Source organism: Corvus hawaiiensis, chromosome 2 (assembly GCF_020740725.1).
Source record: "Corvus hawaiiensis isolate bCorHaw1 chromosome 2, bCorHaw1.pri.cur, whole genome shotgun sequence".
NCBI classification, from domain to species: Eukaryota; Metazoa; Chordata; class Aves; order Passeriformes; family Corvidae; genus Corvus; species Corvus hawaiiensis.
The window spans coordinates 69,655,222-69,675,286 of NC_063214.1; the positions used below are offsets into that span (position 1 = coordinate 69,655,222).

Genomic DNA, 20,065 nt, shown 5'->3' on the forward strand with positions numbered 1-20,065 from the left:
AAAAACAGCAGAAAGCATTTACCAGCATTTCAATAAAATATTTTGTTAAAGAGGATTAATATTTTTTTTAAGCTCTTATGAGTATTTGGTGAAATGTTTCATAAGGTTTACGAAAATAAAATTAATACCTTCATAAGTGTCATTTTACTGCAGTAAAAACTCCAGTTCTAGAGCATTCTTAACATTTTAAATTTATTTCAGCAAGTGCTAGGAACATGACTACCAAAACTCATAAAATGCTTTTGAAAATTAGAAAAGTGATGAATAGCAACAAATGGATGCCCGCTCATCCATTTTTAAACATTTAATATCTTGAATTTTCTGAAATAATTTTTAACACAGGCCTCAGGCTGAATAACAGTGCATGAGGAAGCTTCTTTATCAGTTATGTGTTACAAAGAGTCTGCCTGCAAAACAGATTTTATTTCCCAGCTCTCAGCTATTCCATATCAGACACTATCATGGACTGCTGCTTTACCCTATAAAAAGAGAAGTGGAATGGATGTCAAGGCAGCAATCAGGATACTGTGTTCTTTAAACATGCTGTAATCTGTTTATCCTAGCACGGTTATTCTTGTAAGGGACTCTCTGCTTGATCTTGTATTTATCAAATCCATTAGGAAGGATTACACTCAATCTATCCTGCATAAACTTCCAAGTCTGAATGAATAAGAACAGAGATTAATTCAAAAGTGACTTTTTAACTCATGCTCTGTAGGTCATAATTGTAAAATTAGTGGAGGAAGTGACTTAGGATCACAGTTCTCTATCCTCAGGCAGAGCACTGAAATGAATAGAATGGAAGCCATACGCTTCTTAGAAATGCTATATAACAGAGGTAACACTGGGAGAGACAGTGTGGGAATTGAAAAGAGAATAAGGTTAAATTAAGGGAAGATACTATTTCTAATAATGTTAGACTTTTTATTTCATGTTTACTAAAGTTTATTATTTCTCTATTGTTTCACATTAATAATACAGAAAAATATCAGGCAATGCTTCTGTCTTTTCTAAACTCTTCCTACCCTTATTTCTTGGGAGACATCATTAATACATAACAAGACCTGAATGTTATATAAGGGAATAATGAGATGAACTTCCAAAATACAGTAATATAAATGGGACAAAATTTAGTGGGGTCATGTGTATAGGAACTTATAGAGTGAGTTTCTGCTGGATTAACTGAAAGCTTATCAGTAGAATATTGCTTCTGTGACCATGACTGTACTCTGCCAAATTAATACAGATGTGGAAAAAATGAAGGGAAAGTTTCAAAAGTGCCCTGCTACTCCCAGTAGATATCAGAATTATTTTACAAAGGTTTAGAAAACAGAATAGAACAGAATATCCTATTTCAGTTGAAAGGTCTCTACAACAGTCATCCAGTCCAGCTCTCTGACTAATACTGAACAAAGGTTATTAAGGGCATTGTTCAAATGCTTAAACACTGACACTCTTGGGGCATTGACCACCTTTCTAGGAAGCCTGTCCCAGTGTTTGACCACCCTCTTGGTAAAGAAATGCTTCCTATCACTAGATACCAAGGAGAACAGCTCAGCACCTCCCTCTCCCCCTCCCCAGGAGGCTGTATAGAGCAATAGCACCCCTCAGCCACATTTCCTCTGAACTATACAAACACGAAGTCCTCAGCTGCTCCTCAGAGGACATTCCTTCCAACTCCTCTGGATGCATTGGGCTACCTTAACACTGTGTGGCCCAGAACTGCACTCAGCACTCCAGGTGAGGCCGCACCAATGCTGAATACAGTATGATGGATAATCGCCTCTTTTGACTGGCTGGTTATGCTTTGCCTGATGCACCCCAGGATGCATTTTGTCATCTTGGCTGTCAGGGCATACTGCTGGATCTTATTGAGCCTGCTGTCAATTGGCCCCCCAGTTCCCTTTATACATGGCTGCTTTCTAGCCACTCTTCTCCCAATGTATACTTGTGCCCAGAGAAAGATGACTTGACTGATTAGGAGACTATAAAAGTTATGTTTAGGAGTAGCAGCTACAAGAGCTACTAGCACTGTTAAAACAGGTGAAAAGAAGCTCGAAAAGGCAGTAGTAAAATGTAGAGCATAAAAATAAGAGTTATTAGAGCTGTGGGATAAATGTTGGTGCAAGAAAAAATGGGTATAAAATGACTATGAATAAAGTTAACATCTAAATTTGAACTTTCATTTAATAGCAGAATTGCTGAGACAAGAATTGGTCTGTTTTATTGTTTCAGTGTAAAAAGATCATCTTGAGAGCCTTCACATGGCACGTACAGGACAACCAGTGGATAACAGCAAGGTACCACAGGTTTATGAAAGGCAGCTCCTGCCTGACCAACATGATCTCCTTCTATGACAAGGTGACCAAGAGCAATGGGGTAGCCAAGGTCTGTCTGGAGACAGTGACCCACACCTCTTGCTGGTATGCAGATATGACTATAGGTCAATAATTACACTATAAATAGTGGACAGCTCGGGGCCCTTTGAGCTTTCCCACACAACCATGGGCTACACACCAGGATCTCCCCTTTAGCAGTGATGCCTCTCAAGTTTATTCCTTGAGGCTGAGAGATTCCACAGCAGATCCTTGGTAAGAGATTAACAGCAGGCTAAACTTTGAAATCTTAGCTGAGTTCTATAAAGAAATGATTTTGCACATCTAATCCTGTAGACATAAGCCTTTGAACAAGTTAGGGGCAGGTACTGGATCCAGCCATACCTAGGTCCCTCCCAGAGAGGGAATTTAAAAAGCAGGGGGTTCCTTCCAAAACCTCATGACTTAGAGGGTCTTGTTGATAGTTTTATCTGACCCTATATAGTAAATAATCAAGTGTACCTGGTCATCAAATCTTGTTAAATTTCTGTCTCATTTACCATTAAAGTTGTTCAACTCGCTGTTTTATATCAATAAAGTAAATTGTTGCTTTGCTCTTATGAGTGAAGTGTATCACTCCATCTGTAAGAGCCCCTCACTACAAGAAAGGCAAAGCAAGTGCAAGTCCAAAGCAAGTCCAGAGGAGGACAATGGAGCTGGGGAAGTGGCTGGAGCAAAATGAGGAGCATCCGAGGGAACTGCAGTTGTTTTGCCTGGAGAGAGGGAGGTACAGGGACACCTTATTGCCCTCTCCAGCTATCTAAAAGGAGAATCCAGTGAGGTAGGGATCAGTCTTTTCTCCCAAATAGCAAGGGATAACAAGATGAAATAATCTCAAGTTGCACTAGGGGAAATTCAAATTGGATATTAGGAAATATCTCTTCACCAAACATATTGTGAAGCATTGAAACAGGATGCCCAGGGAAGCAGTTGGGTCACCAGCCCTGGAGGTATGTAAAAGATGCGTAGCTGTGGTGCTTAGGGACATGATTTAGTGGACTTGGAAGTGCTGTAAGTGGTTGGACTTTGATCTTAAAGAGCTTTTCCACCTAAAGAATTCTGTGATTCTAAGTACAGATCTCTGCTTAGATACCTAAAGACAACTGAAAGTAACCATTTATTGCTGATAAAAGCTCTATGCTTTGTTTTACTGACAGAAAGAAAAGACCAAGATAAAGTGGAAATCAATCACTCAAAAAATCTAAAGCACAAACAAAAAACCAAAACAACCCAAAACAGACAAAATGAAGCTTAGCTTTGTATTTTGCTTGTATTTTTTATCTGAATGGTGAAACAAGTCTGCTAATCATTGAGATATAAATACGAAATTTCTCCTGAAGGATAGTGTTACATCATAACAAACATAGAGTTTGTGTTAGTTAAATCTATTATTTCAGAAGTTCAATTCTATTCTTACTCTATGGACTAAAATAAAGGGGATCAAAAAAATCAATAGACTAGGAAGGCAATACACATTCTGGTATTTGATACCAGCATGCAAGTTTGCCAGAAATGTTTGGGAAGAAATTTGGCTATGCTACATGATTACTATTTGGTTTTCTATTTCTGTGTGGGCTTTGTTTGCACAGCTTTATAACAGGCCTAGTAATACAGCACACCAGTAACCTCAGATAATTTATACATTATTGAAGTCTTACCCTAAAATATTGACTGTAACAAGCTCATCTCAGTGTACTTATTTCAGAATATGAATTACAGATATCATTAGTTCTATTACCAACAATTTATGTTTCAAAAGTTGAAATAACTTTTTTCATGTGTCAGACACACATGGGATACTTTATTTGCTTACTTAATACTTCACAGAATTTACATTAAAAATAACTTCATTTTTTAAATCATAAGATAGAAGAAAATTGTCTAGTAAAAAATAAAATAGAAGGCTAAAAAGAATAAGTCCCTCATTCTCAGAAAGAATGGTAAAAATAAGGAAAAAAAAGAATTGAATGCTCACTATAAAACATAATCAACAAAAACAAAGAAATAATTATGTCAGTTAACAACAAATAAACCTAAGCAGAAGAAAGGACAAAAGTACCTTAAGCTACTCATGTAAGATTTTTTGTTTTTTACCTAGAAGTGGACCTGTAAAAATATACTGTCTCAAACAAAAGAGAAATTTGGGGGTTATACCTAGATCTAGTTAGCATCTTACTGACTGCATGCCAGGCTTTCTCCAGTGATTTTTCCTTAGTACCCAGTGCTGCCTCTGATCGTGTACATTATCAGAGAACAGCTTTTCCAGCAGAGCTTAAGTGTTCCACAGAAAAGGAGTAAGAACAAAGAGGGGAAAAAGAAAAAAGAGAGAGAGAGAAAAAGGAAAGAAACAAACAAAAGAAAAGGAAGAAAATGAAAAAAGAAAAAAGAAAAAAGAAAAAAAAAGAAAAAAGAAAAAAGACTGAGTATTGAGATCCTTGCATTGAGGATGGGAATTACATGGGGAATCTCAAAGAAGATGGCCATGCATTACATGCCCCAGCAGCCTCACCTGCATCCTCCAGCAAAGCATCCACCCCTGCTCTGCTTGCCTAGATCAGGTTCTATGGGACTGGCCCTGTCCATGACTGCCCACAGCCTATGCCAGGGTCACCCAGAGCTCCAGCTCAGCTCAGGGGGCAGCCCTGCTCTTTGCTGCTCCCTGACATGCATGACCACATGACCAGGATGTGTACGATCCATTACGTAAACCACATGCGAAACATCTCCTGCTTATCCTCGGTATGCGCAACAGATTCACATGTGACCATTTCTGTATCTCCACGAACACTTTATAGTGACTGTTTACAAGGATCTCCTTTACTCAAAGTTTGGTCAGTTCTGCACAGGAACCATTTGGGGTTTCTGAAAAGGTCAGGTTTTTAACCCAAGATGTGAGTCAATACTGCACATAAAGACTGGTACGGACGAAATATTTCACCTGGGAGAATCATAGGGAGAGTTTGAAATTCTAACCTGGAGAGGTCCTCTGCAAATTAGTCATAGGCTTTGTTGGGAAGATGACTAAGATTTCAGTCAATAAACTTTTCTCCAGTCAGTCCCTTATCACAACTATGCAGATAGCTTCACAGGGAATTTCTGGACCACCCCAAAAATTAATGACTTAAGTGCATTGGGTGTGCACAAAAGCTCAGAACTCATACCCTCTTATACAGCAATTATAGATTAAGAACAAATTTGAGTCTAACTTGGAAATTATATTTCATACCTGTTCACAAACAAGAGAGAAACTAATACATGAAGTCTTCTGCTGATGCAGTGGACATGAGAATAGCAGAATTGTAGCCATGAAAGTCACAGGAACTGTGAAATGGTACAATGTAAAAAACAACTATGGATTTATAACACGAGATGATACAGGGGAAGATTTATTCATCCACAGAACTGCCATTAAAAGGAATAACCCGAAAAATTACCTGCAAAGTGTAGGAGATGGAGAAGTTGTACAGTTTGATATAGTGCAAGGAAAGAAGGGTTTACAAGCAGCAAATGTTACTGGGCCTGGGGGTATTCCAGTCAAAGGCAGCCGTTATGCACAAAATTATAAACAATATCCATCCCAGCAATTTCCCTACCCACAGCCTACTTCCCCCTTTTACCCTATACCCAATATGAGCCCTTTCCTAAGTTTACCCTATCCCCAGTTTATTCCTAATCCGTTTTTCACCCCATGGCTTCCCTATACAATTCCCTTTCCCTACAATTCCTCTCCGATGCCATGGGGGGGATGAAAAGGAGGAGGGAAGAAATTAAACCCTCTCCTGCCTCAGTTTCCCCACAAAGCATGCTCAGAGAGTTCTGTCTCCCTTCCGTCAGCCCTAAGATGTTCCACAGAATCTGTTTGGACATTTAAAGACTCAGGAGGGTGGCTTGTTTTGTCTTGAAACTGTTCTTGTTATGTTTATCCAGTTGTTTTCATTCTCCTTTTATTAAAATAAAGCGGGTGAGATGTTGGGGTCCCTTCCCCCCTGCCATGGAGCCCTGGGAGATGGGCCCTGGGGGGGAGACACGGGGTTTCCCTGCCCCTGGTCACCTTTGTTTCCCATTGGTTGGTTTGTGTTCCCCGGTGTGGCCAAGGTCCCTCAGTTCCCGTGACTGCGGAGTTCCTGAGCGGAGCCCCGGCCATGCGGCTGGAGAAATAAACATCTCTGAAACATCTACCACGAATCTGTCCATATATACTTCGTTTCCACGGGACTCCTGGTTTGAAATATGCTTGTTGCAGTAATCCCCGCTGCGACACAGAATGATAACAGCGTAACTGTTATCATCTGACTATATCATATATACATAACTGAATATATCTCCTCACAGTAGCTGAAAACAATATTGGATATACTGAAAAATAAGACAGGAGAAACACCTACCTGCCTTGAGTTTTCCAGGTCTGCAAGGACAAGGCTTGCTTTAACCAGAAGCTGAAATAACATTCTATTGAAAACAGTCCCTTCAAATAAATCTCATGGTTCCCTATTGCAGGGCATTTTTGGTCATCCTCATTAATATAAAACTTGACATAAAATTACACTAATATAATTTGTAGTTGTCCATCTCAAAAAAAACCCCTAAGCCCTGCAATACATTGAGTTATTACCACCTCACTGCATTTACAATGGCAATATGCACAGTAATGGTTTTGTTTTAAACAGAAATCATCTGAGGTACATTATTCAACAACATGAATTCAATCATATAAATATTTAAAGATGGGCATTTATTACAGGTATGAGTTAATGAGCATAGTATAATTAAGGAGCCTTTGTTTAATTACATATTTAGATGCTAGACAATATCTTACTTCTCAACTGAACTCCTGAAACATATATACGCAATTTTAATTTTAGACTTAGAAGCACTTCTCCCAACAGATTAGTTTTAAATGTCAGTGTTTCAGACTCTAGCCAAATGCAGCAAAAGAAAATGTGATAATAAGAGATGTGATGGCTGTACAGCATCTATAATGCATTAATTGACATCACCTTATAACATTTCTTACATGCAATACCTAAGTAGGACTCAGAGACTTTGTAGTTCCTCTCAGTTGCTAATTGTTAAACTCATAATGATTTTCTGGGTTATTTTTTCACCATAATTCTTTTCCTTGAAGGTTCCATGGTACATCAACCATATTTTTGTAATTCTGTAAAGTAGTATTCTCATATTCATTGTAGGAAATTTGAGAGAGATTGCAGGGAGATCCTTTGGTTCACAATGACCTGACCACTCGTACTTCCGCATTAGTTCCTGTTGGGATGTGATTCAGTTGCCTAAAAATAGAGATGTCAGTTTAGGCTAGTGTGTTTTCAAAACTGCATTTAATCATGAGATGGCTGCCTACAGGCAGACATCCTACTTCCCTATTTACACAATGGAAGATATTATGGATAGACAGCCTTCAGCTGGAGTCATTCAGGTGACTCAGCTTTATCAAGATGACAATACAACACCATGAAGGGAAAGTGCTGCAGGGCATCACACTAAAACCTCCTATTCCTACTCATTCCCTCCACATTTCTGCTCAGTCTTGCTCCTTCTTCAAATCCATCATTACCCTGCTTTGCAAAACCCACAAACTTTGGAGGTTTATTTTTCCTTCTCTGCTAGCAAGACCTTTTTCCCCTAACCCCAGATGAACTACCTAGAAAGTAGAAGATTCAGTTTTCATGGACAAAATGCTGTCATATCTCTAAGAAAATTCTGAGAGAAGAGTCACAACTTCTAGTCTTACAGAAGCAGAAAGTTTGCAAAACCCAGCACACCTGGACACCATGGTTCCCATCTGTCACAGCAAAAACCAATTAGGTGGATCATGCAGATATCACATATGCTCAGCCAATAAATATTACAGTTGCTATCTATAGGGCAGTGTGGCTGATGATTTAGCTTCTTGCTCTAAGAGCACACAGATGCTGGCAGCTGAAGATTGCTCCCTCACTGACTAGAATGTAGGATGGTAGTGTTTTCCCACTTTGCCCTGTAAGGTGGAAGACTTATAAGACACAGACGAGGAGGGGGGCTAAGTAGGAATAGATGGGATTGTCAAAGGAAAACATATAAAGGATGTTCTGCGTGGGCCTGGGAGGATATACAGACACAGTGTCCTCTTCCTTCATTGTCATCGCATTGTGTACTGGATAAGGATATAGGAGTCAGAAGTACTGCATGCAATACTTACTGCAAGAATTCATTACTGACAGATTTCTACAGTAACACAGTCTCTTCACAGACCTGACAGCCATGCCTGATCTTTTCTGTAGTGGTGTCAGCATTCATGTGACCAGCTAAACTGCTCAAGTTCCATGCATAATCAGTAATATGGACCAAGCTCCCAGTGGCACATCACTGTGGATGGCTGCCCACAAGCCTCAAGAAGCCTGTACTGATTTAATCTACCCTAAGCAGGAAGTGTTTGCTTCAGGTGGTCAGCATCATAAGTCCTTCATCTTCAGCCCAAGTTTACATGAGTTCACTTTCTCTTGCAACAAAACCAGTCAAAATATATAGTAACACAAGGTACATGTTTATTTAAATAGACAGGGAAGTAGATGTCAGAGGCTCAGACACAAGACTAAGAAATCAAAATGTTACTGAGGTAAATCCCAATTTATGTCTTTTCTTTCAGTAGCTATTAGGAATTGAGTCCATATCCCTCTGACATGTGGAATACCTAGGGAATAGAAAAAAAAGGCTTTATGAGAGATTTAATACTTCTATAGTTTTTATCCTGCTCACAATCCTTTCCGCACCATTAGTCTAAATTTTTGGAGTTTGAGAGTTGAATGGTATTGTGTCTTTTTCTGATCACTGCCTTCAGTTGCCAAATTCAATCTTGTACAATATAAAAAAGAGGAGAAATTTTCAAATTAAATTTCCTTACACTATTAGTGAGTACACCAAAGGGATATCTGAGATAAGAACCATGGGAGTCATGTACTGAGAGGGAAGTGCTTGAAGCTGGATGGGAACTCTTTGTGCTTTATAACTGTTCATTCAAGGATCCATTCCCATGCCTGTATAAAACTGTACTTCAAAGTTTTAGGGCTCTAGCTGAATACATAAGGGAAGTACACATGGCCTTTATCAAAAGGTAGTCAAAGGGAGGTACAACATTTGGCCTTCATTTGGAAGCAGCTGATTTTGCACTGTTTTGGGTATGTTACTTCTGTTGGTTCTGTTGCTAGACTCTAGATGTAAGTAGACATAACCATAAAAAGATAATTTTTATATTATTCTTTGTCACAGTACAGTATCTATATCCTGATATATATGCATAATATGATAATGATGCAAGATTTTCCACAAATTCAGCCTTTGATATAATTATGAAAATTAAAACAAGTTAAAAGTGTCTTTAATTTCAAGCCTATGGTAAATAACAGTCTGTGTTGTAGAGCAGTTCCAGTTTCCAGAACTCCACAGCTTTTCATTTATAGAACTTGTACCAAAGTGAAAAAAAAGCTGGAAAGCATTAAAAATGAGCCCATTATTAACTCTCAAGAATTTCCTTTCTAAAAAGCATAAAGTAATATCTAAATAGCCCACTAGGAAGTTCGAGGGAAGAGTGGATAGATTTTTGCATTTAGATCCTTCAGTCTACAACTGTCATGACACAAATCCTTTTCTTTTCTTTTTCTTTTTCTATGTTTTTTTTTTTTTTAATCCATTTATTCCTGGCATCATCTTAAACTGGAGAGGGGCACAGATTACAATGACATCTTTGCTCTTCTACTAATAATCAGTGAAAAAATGAACAGGCATGAATTAATTCACAAAAATAAGTTTAATAAATGCAGATTTTTCTTTCATATATCTCTCCCTTTCCTTGATTATCTGCCTTTCCTTTGTAGAGCCTTTTGCCAATCTGTATGCAGGGATTGATACCAGAGAAAGGTTGCTAAGCAACTTAAAATGAAAATCATATAGTGGACTATCAGGCATTTCTAATGAAGCCTTCTTGAGCCATACCTTAGTCTTCACACCTCACAAGTAAGCCTGGGATTACAAACTGGTGTAACAGATAGGAAGTGGTTTCCAATTAGTACACCCGAGTGTACAGGGAAGCAGCATGCCAGAAGGAAAGCTATTAATGAGAGCAAGATACACACTTAATATTCAAGGGCATCAGACTGAGAAATCACAGAATGACCAGATAGAGAGGTTTATTGAATGCACAGTTGTGAAAGCTGCCTAAGCTTGAAGTAAAGAGTTGAAAAGTAAATGGAATGGTAAACAACATCAGTAGTGAAGCCTTGGGTTGCATCTATATATTAAAGCTCCTGGAAATGCTCCTGGACAGTATTTCATATTCTGTTAGTCTGTAGGAATGATCCCTGAAAAGCTTGTGCCAGTTACAGTCTCCTAAAGCGTTTCTTAGGACATTGGGGGAATTAGCACTGACTATGGATGACCCCCAAAAGGCACTGTGGATATATTCATGATGTCCTGAAGCATAAGGGAGTTTAATAGTTTAATGGTATGAACGCAGGGTTTTTCCACAGAGTTGCCCTTAGTAATAGACAAAACTCTGATTCACTGTTAATTTGTTAGCATAGGCTGAGCTTGTGAGGATTCAGCTGTGCTTTTTCAGCCTTGACAAATTTCTTGATCCCTGGATCCTGGTACCTTACCCAAATGTTCTGATTTGCATTTTTATACTTTCTTATTTGACATTCAGGAACTTTTGATCAAAACTAGAATCTGTAGTTTTCTGTGAATCATTTTCTGAGTTCAAGTGATACATATATGCAGTTTACCAGATTGTCCATATCTGCTGCTTTACAATATAAAAATTGTTATTTGAATAATTCACCACCTGAATTTCAATTATTGAAAAAGTCTTATTACTCAGTTATATTATTCTGTGTATTTCCTTCTCTTTGCCATGTTACTTTGGCAATTATGACTATGCATAATGCCTATTGTGTTCCTGTGGTGAGACATCAAATGTGCAGGCTCTTATAATTTTGTCACTGATTAAATAATACATAATCCCTGCAGGAAACTTGCAGGATGTCTCTCATTGTCACTGCTTCTGTTTAGTTTCCTTACTCTTTTAAATCTTTCCCTGTCTTCCTACTCACACTCTGAGTAACCAGTTTCTGATTTTCTTTCCTATCTGGGTTTACCAATCTTTCTCTGAATTGGATGATTTTTAATTAAGCCATGCAAAGTTAAATAATTGTAATAGAAATAGTGCTAAATTCAAAAATGTAATATATTTTGGGGGTTTTATTCAGCAAAGAGATAAAAGATGTGTCTTCAAATCTTCCTATGTAAAGAATATCTTGTGAATATCTTGAAAAATGTCTGTGTGCAGGTATTTTGCAACCTCAGTTAATGCTATAGTCATTGCTTTGGCAAATTTTACAGAACTGCAGCATTGTGGGTTTTGCAGTTTATAGGGAGGAGTTTCTAGGTGTTGAGAGTGGGCTTCACCTAACTTTAGGCTTCACCTAACTTTAGACATCTGAAATTCATCTAGGTTTCCTAAATAGAAATACAAATACCTGCACAGAACAGGAGGTGAGATTAATCTTACCATATATCTTTAAAGGGGATATCTACATGTGAAACAGATTATAGTCAGAATTCCGTTCAGTACAGTCAATAGAGTTTAGAGAGTTGATAATTTTATTCTGTAATATATATCCACAGAGGCTGAAGGGCTCTCCATGCTCCAGTGCCTACCAGTCTTCTCAATTATTTCAATCCTTGAGTTGAATCCTAGCAGAAAAAAGTTTTCTCAAGGTGACCTTTACCAAAAGAATCAATGTTAGGTGGAACAAATTAATTACTTTTCTGTCAATTTAATATAAAGGGACCCTAAAGATTAAATATATTTACTTAGGTGAGAGAAATCATACTTTGTAGATGGCATGAGTTGCACAGTATTGATAGCAGAAAGAAGCAAAAAAGCATGTAAATTAATGTGTAATGCAGTCAGCAGAACTTAAAGAAAACCAGTGAAAAAATATTTGCTTTATATATAAGATGAATCTGACATATATGTATAGAGTCCTTAATTATGTTTTTTAATTCACATTTAGAATACGAAGGAGGATAAGATTATGATATAAAGAATTAATGTATTTTAGTATTTCTTTAGAGACATGTACCCTGTGGATACATGTTTAGCCACCCATTAGCTTTCCATTGGCAATTTTTGCATTTTTAATTGCCTTTACAATCTATAATTTAATGCTTTTTGGATAAACAGGTGGGGTTTTTGCTAATATTTGCAAAAGCTTTTTTGTTTGGAACACTGGCAAAAATTTCCAGAAATGGTCTAATTGACTGCTCTGTCATTTGTACAATATTATAAAACAATTGTGGTGTTGTCTATAGAAGACAAGCCCACTAATTAAGAGTATTCCCATTGTACTTCTCCACTATTTCTCCCGTCATTGATCAAAACCATTTGTTTTGTTTCCAGAATCCCAGAACACACTTGCACTTTATCAAACCAGAGCTTCTCATCCAGACTTTTCAGAGCAACCTGCTTGTATGTCTATTTCTGCCATCTTGCTCCAAGGGCAGTTATCCCACTATTAGAATCTAGACTCGAAAAAATAAGTACATCTCCTCATCTGCTATCTGGTTCTTTTTCCTGGTGAATTAATTTGTAATGCTCTGATACTGACTGCTATAGACTTTGGTTTCCACTATTCTTCAGAAAAGTCAAAGTATTTAGAAAAAAATGCCACCTTTAAAAAGCAATGTAAGGAATTCTGCTGTAAATAAATGGTTAGTCTCAAGTATCTAGGAATAAAGGGGTACAATGATTACTTGGTCACATCTGAAAAAGGTGAGAATTTTAATTTCAGTGAGTTTTTCACTAGTATTCTAGATGATAGTGTCCTATGGAAACTAAAGATTCTGAAACACCTTTCTCTTTAATAGGGTTTCCACCAAATCAAATCGTATTTAGAGCTATGAAAACAAAAATGCCCAGCTAGTAAATTGTACCTGTAGTTCAAGGTTGAAACATGCCTTCTGTGAATTAGTTTGTTTTTGAAAAACATGACATTAAAAATGTGTTTCCAGATAGTCGTTTGGTGTTGCGTTCTAGCCACTTACTTCTATAAAAACTGTTGTAAATTTTATATATGTCCAAAATCAAAACCTAAATATCTCCTGATAGGATTAATTAACATTACAAATAATAAACAAGTTTTGTGTTAGGAACAAAATAGAACAAAACAAAATAAATTAAAAAAATAAAAACTCAATCTCACAAACAAACAATCAAATGAAACATTTTATTCAGTTGCCACTTTTTCACTTATCTTCCACAATGTAAGGGTAGCCCTTGGCAGTTTAAGGAGTAGAAAGTATCCAAGTCTATTTGAAACCATATTGCTTCTGAAACTATTTTGGCCTGAATATTTTTTCTAATATGATCTTCTGTACTAAGTAAATAGCAGTGCTTTCTTCTATTGTAATTGAAAATACTACTTGTAATATTTCTATGGTTTTAAGCAACTTAAATTGTGCAGGATGGTTTGGTTACAGGAATAAAATACTAATTTATTTATGTATATTTATATGTGTCTGTACATTATTCTACAAATCAGGTGAGGTTTTTTTAAATTTATTTCAGATTTTTCCTACACTCCAAATTTCACTACTACCTTTTGGCAATAACTTTTAAAACGTATTGCTGAAGAAGCAATTCTCACAACAATTCCTAACAATTTACCTTTGAAAAGTGGAGAACTTAATTTTCACTGAGTCAAAACATCCAAGATTAAATAACCAAATTTTCCCACTGAAAGTCAAGTTTTTGAAAGGGTAAAATAAGGACATTATGGAGAACAATATTTATTCTACATCATTCATTGGATGTATTGGATATTGTGATAGATGACCTTGCTGTTTCTAGTGAAATCTTTCTAGATTTTCCAAAGGAAAAGAAAAGAAGGATGGTGGGAAAACCACTTACCTTTAAGCAGTTGATAGGCAAGTTCCTTTAGTCACTACTTAGTGCCTCTGCAATCTGTAGCATAAGCTCTCCCTATTCATAAAGAAAATAGAAGACATGAAAAGACCTGGAGAAGGTTATTTAAATGTATGTGCTCTTAGTCACTACTTAAACAAAGGTTAAAATGAATCTTCCAGCTCAATAGGTTTCTGTCAGATGAAGACAAACAATTGTAGTGATGTGATGCAGCCCAGCATCTGCTCCATTCTCTTCACTGATCAGCTTTTCAATAGATTATAATTTCTACCTGAATTTATAGTGCATTCTTTGCATAGATGTTCCATATGCTTTAATTTGCATATTTATAATAATGGCTACTTTTTTATTTTGCAAGATAGGAATTAAGGACAGGGTACCATATATGCTCAGCATATATTTTCTTACCAAATTACTTTAAATTATACCATGGTCCATACATTTTAGTAACTTGCAAGTACTAATCCAGAAGGCCTGATAGGAACTTTAATGTACTGCTGGTTATTTAAGTGCTTCCTGTGAAAACTGCTGTAGTTAAACTAAGTGCCATGAAAGGTATTTATTTTCAGCTTTTCTGGTAGTATTTATAGTTGGCAGAAGCACTGCAATATGATCTTGAAAAAATATGCATGACATATTTGCACTATTACCTTTTAATTAAAACCAGCTTGCAATTTCATTTATTGCTCATATTATTTCTATAATGATTGATGTATTGATTTTCAAGAGGGTAAATTTATGATTTGTCCATTCAAAAGTATGTGTCTGTAATTTAATTAAGTGTGTATTTATTGCATACCTCTTACAAACAAAGCCTCTACTGGACATTTTTATGGAGCTGAGGAATCAATATATATTTCTTTCACTGTATTTGTAGCGATATGCTTCCAATATCGACCTCCAGAAATCCAACAAATGAACAAACCTGTTCTTTCTTAATCTGAACTCTGTTTGCTCAAACTGTGTTTTTGCTAATAACACTTAAGAATTTTCTAAGTTCATCAAATCAAGTTATTCAGTTGGTAATTTCGGGATGGGTTTCTCACCATGTTGTTGGCTACATTCCACATCTCACAAGGGTCTTGTAAAGGAAATGAGCTTAGGCAAGTTTCCATAGTAGATTTCTTATCTTATTAGCTGTCAAAATGTCTAGAAACAATTATTATTATTATATTAAATTTAACAATGTTTGTAGAAGAATGATATTTGTAAAAATATAAACTGATAAAAGAAAATCTATTTTCAAGGTTATACCTAAAATTTACCTATACAGATTGGTATTATCTAGACAGAAACCAAATGTATTTGTGGTAGCTGATGCTTGGAAAGCAAGGTGTTGGTTTTAATGAGAGTTTTTTCATATTTTAATGAATCCAGAGTTCAATAATTGGAAAAATTAAATGTAGAGAGATTTCTTGGAAAAAAAAGTCCTTTAATAAAAAATGCATGCCATAGGTGTGTAATAACATGCCATGGATGTCTTTCTGCAAAAGATGATCTGTTGTTGACATAAATATTCTTTAATTGCCATAATATTTAGAAAAAGGATTGTATGTAAGCAGCCCAAATGGTTCACATGAAGGTGTAACAATTTTTACCAAATATTTTATTAATTTTATGAACTTCATATCCAGGAAGAATACCCCTTGACTCTGAGAACCAAAACATACTGAACAGAAAAAACAGTCCCTTCTTTGAGACCCAAAATCACACAACTGTTTGAAGAGGTAAGGAATATGTGTGTGTGAACAGGAAGTGTACTCATCCACTCAACAGACCTAATATTTAGTAACCAACATATAGTAAGTGTGGATGTGTTCCATTTTCTGATCTTTATTTATCTTTTTTCAAAGATAAATTGTTTTTAGAGATTTTCTAATCAGCTGAAAAACCTTCCTATGCTTCTGTGAGATTAGAAATCTCCATGAAGCTTAATATATAATGGTAGTCCTTTGTACTGGATGTTGAATATTTTGAATATTATATTTTCATCTGCATAAATTAATTTCCTTATTTTGGAAATATTTTCATTATCTAAAGTAGTAACTTTTAATATGTATTCTCAGAAGATATGTTCCATAAAAATTGAAGTCATAATCTCTATCACAGAAATACAGATAAAATCCCTTAAAACCATCTATTCCATAATTTTGATTTTGTATTTCTGATTTTTCAATATCTAACTCTAATTCTGACTTTACAATCACTGTGAAATGCTCTATCTTCACAATTTTGTTATTTATCCATTTTTATACTTAAAAATGATATTTAGGGAAGAGTCATTAACTGTAACTACTTAATGGTATGCAAATTAATGTCAAAGAAGAAAGAAAAGACAAGAAAAGACAAGAAAAGGTGAGAAAAGATGAGAAAAGAAAAAGACCAGAAAAGACAACTCAAGAAAGAAAGAAAAGAAAAGAAAAGAGAAAAAAAGGAAAGGAAAGGAAAGGAAAGGAAAGGAAAGGAAAGGAAAGGAAAGGAAAGGAAAGGAAAGGAAAGGAAAGGAAAGGAAAGGAAAGGAAAGGAAAGGAAAGGAAAGGAAAGGAAAGGAAAGGAAAGGAAAGGAAAGGAAAGGAAAGGAAAGGAAAGGAAAGGAAAGGAAAGGAAAGGAAAGGAAAGGAAAGGAAAGGAAAGGAAAGGAAAGGAGAAAGGAAAGGAGAAAGGAAAGGAGAAAGGAAAGGAGAAAGGAAAGGAGAAAGGAAAGGAGAAAGGAAAGGAGAAAGGAAAGGAGAAAGGAAAGGAGAAAGGAAAGGAGAAAGGAAAGGAGAAAGGAAAGGAGAAAGGAAAGGAGAAAGGAAAGGAGAAAGGAAAGGAGAAAGGAAAGGAGAAAGGAAAGGAGAAAGGAAAGGAGAAAGGAAAGGAAAGGAAAGGAAAGGAAAGGAAAGGAAAGGGAAGGAAAGGGAAGGAAAGGGAAGGAAAGGGAAGGAAAGGAAAAGAAAAGAAAAGAAAAGAAAAGAAAAGAAAAGAAAAGAAAAGAAAAGAAAAGAAAAGAAAAGAAAAGAAAAGAAAAGAAAAGAAAAGAAAAGAAAAGAAAAGAAAAGAAAAGAAAAGAAAAGAAAAGAAAAGAAAAGAAAAGAAAAGAAAAGAAAAGAAAAGAAAAGAAACTCCCAAGTGACAGAACCCTTAAAAATTATAAAACTCTTGTATGTACAATATTTAAGTGCCAGGCCTGTTACTAGAAATAATACAGCTATTTTGACCATATATGTAAAACCGAAACAGTTAAACTCATTGGACTGCGATTTCTCAGAATCAATACTGTCTGTTATTATTTCTATCTTAAACTACTTACTGCAACTGCACAGTATGAATATTATCATAGAATAATAGAATGGTTTAGGTTGGAAGGGACCTTAAAGCTCACCTAAATGAAAGCCCCCTGCCAACTGGCAGGGACACTTCCACTAGGCTGGGTTAAGCTCAAAAGCCCTGTCCAGCCTGGCCTTGAATACTTCCAGGAATGGGTCATCCACAACATCTTCCAGTGTCTCACAACCCTCATGGTAAAGAATTTCTTTTTAATATCCAAACTAAACATATCCTCTTCAGGTTTTAAAGCCATTAACACTTTTCCTATCACTACATGCTCTTGTGTAAAGCCCATCTCCCTCTTTCTACTAGGCTGCCTTCACATACTGAAGGGCTGCTATAACATCTCCCCAGTCTGCTGTTCTCCAGGCTGAGAAGATGCCTGCAGAACTGTGGCTTTATTACAAGTCCCCTGTGCTACTCTGGGCCTTGGACCAGTATCTTTATTAGAACTGATGTGTGATGGTCAGCCACTGTTTATTGTTCTTCATTGTGGTACAGGCTGATTGCTTTAATAAAGGCACACTTGAAATGACAAGAGCTAAATTTCAAAGCAAAATTAATTGGAGAAAGAATCCTAAACCTGTGGCCAGTTACCCCACCCTGTACATTTATTGTTAATTACATTTCTTGCATATGTTATGATCCATGAAACAAAGCCAAGTGATGTATACTACTTAAGACAGATGTTATATTTGCTTACTGGAATATATTATTGTGGTTATAAAACAATATCCTGAACATTAAGAACAACAGGATTATATCATGAAGTAATGAAGAGCTTTGGTTTAAAGTAAAATTCATTTTAAGGAAATGAGTTTGGGGGCTAGCACAGCAAGATCTCAGAAATGCAGTGCTAGCTTAGTTCTCTGGTTCAGAAACAAGTGAAGCAATTCAGGAATGTCCTTCTGTGAAAATAGTTTACAGATCCTTCTGCACAACAGTTAACAACCAGGATCAGGAATGTGTGCAAATAAACTGCCAGCCACTACAAGTTTGCCATCCATGGCAAGGCAGCTCAGACTCATAGCAGTGGTTAGACTCATAGCTGTGCCTGTTAGAATAGACAGAAAAGAATGAAGAAAAATATTTTTTCCAACTAGTTTGTTTCAGTATTGTTACAAAGACTATTTTCCTGCCCTCAGGAGACAGCAAAAACTGTCAACAAGTGCAATGCTTCAGAACTGTAAATGATCTGAATCACAAATATTTCTTTTCAAATAAAATTTAAAATGTAAGTCATAACTATAAAACAGATAGAGCTATTTAAAGATGAATGTACTATACACACTAAAATATTGCCAGAGATAACTATTGTGTCCCAAGTCTGTTTAAAAGTCTAGAGTTCCTGGCAAAGAACTTGTACACAACTGAGGTACCTAAATGATATTCTCATTTCAGATTAATTATACTCTTCATTCTCACCACCTCTACCAACTGATTTCCATAAATCCTTAGCAAACAGTAATTTTATTTTTTACTTCTGTGAAAAGAAAAAAAAGTACAATGACAAGAGTTATTTGCACTTCCAATTTTCTATAATACCTGAACACCAAGCCTTAAGAACTTTATATTGAATTTTATATCATATAAAACTAAATTTTGAAGGGGGGGGGGGGGAGGCAGGGAGAATGGGAACCTCAAGCTAAAGCATTTAGGCTTCTAATTCCTATATTGTCTTTTTACTTACCTATGACAATAACTGGAAAGAGTAGATAAGAGCAGCTCTTTGACATTTGCACATACTCTTCCATTATGTGGTAAAGGTCAAGGATGGCTTTCTGGTCCTCCCTCCACAAGCTGCAGCTCCACATCCAGCTGCTGTGGCATGGAGTCCTCCATGGGCTGCAGTGTAGGTAGCTGTTTCTCCATGGTTCTCCACGGGCTGCAGGGAGACAATTGGCTTCACTATGATGTCCTCCAGGGACTGCAGAAGATCCTCTGCTCTGTCAACTGGAGCACCTCCTCCTCCTTCTTGTCTCACCTTAGTATCATAGAGAGCTGCTTCTCATACTTTTTTCCTCCACTTGTCACTGCCTACTTATATGTCATGTGCTTTTTAAAATATATTTTCACAGAGACTGATGGGCTCAGTTACAAAAATGTGTCTTGCTAGAAAATTACATGCTATACAAAACCATGATTTTTTACAAAAGGATAGTGGAAGTATAAATATAGGTCTAATGAACTGGAACATCTACAATACTTCATTGCAATATAACCCATCATTTTGCCTTCTTTCTCCTTAAGGTCTGGAAGGAATACTTGGCATAAACCAGTGTTGTTTCAAGGAAAAGATTTTTTCAAGATTATAGAGTGTATGTTCAATTTTCTGTTGAGAAAAGGCACTTTGTCTTTTGTGATAAACATCATTACCCAGTATATGCTACAGAATGTCACTAGTAAA

At 36.4% G+C, this 20,065-nt stretch overlaps 1 long non-coding RNA gene across 1 annotated transcript; it reads right to left on the reverse strand.

The window, feature by feature from the left end:
- Positions 1 to 8,936: 8,936 nt before the first annotated feature.
- Positions 8,937 to 19,556, reverse strand: LOC125317775. The gene is made up of 3 exons (XR_007200181.1): positions 19,349 to 19,556; positions 14,335 to 14,406; positions 8,937 to 9,060 (listed from the first exon to the last, which is right to left on the reverse strand). It is a non-coding gene; the product is annotated as an uncharacterized LOC125317775 (long non-coding RNA).
- Positions 19,557 to 20,065: the final 509 nt, after the last annotated feature.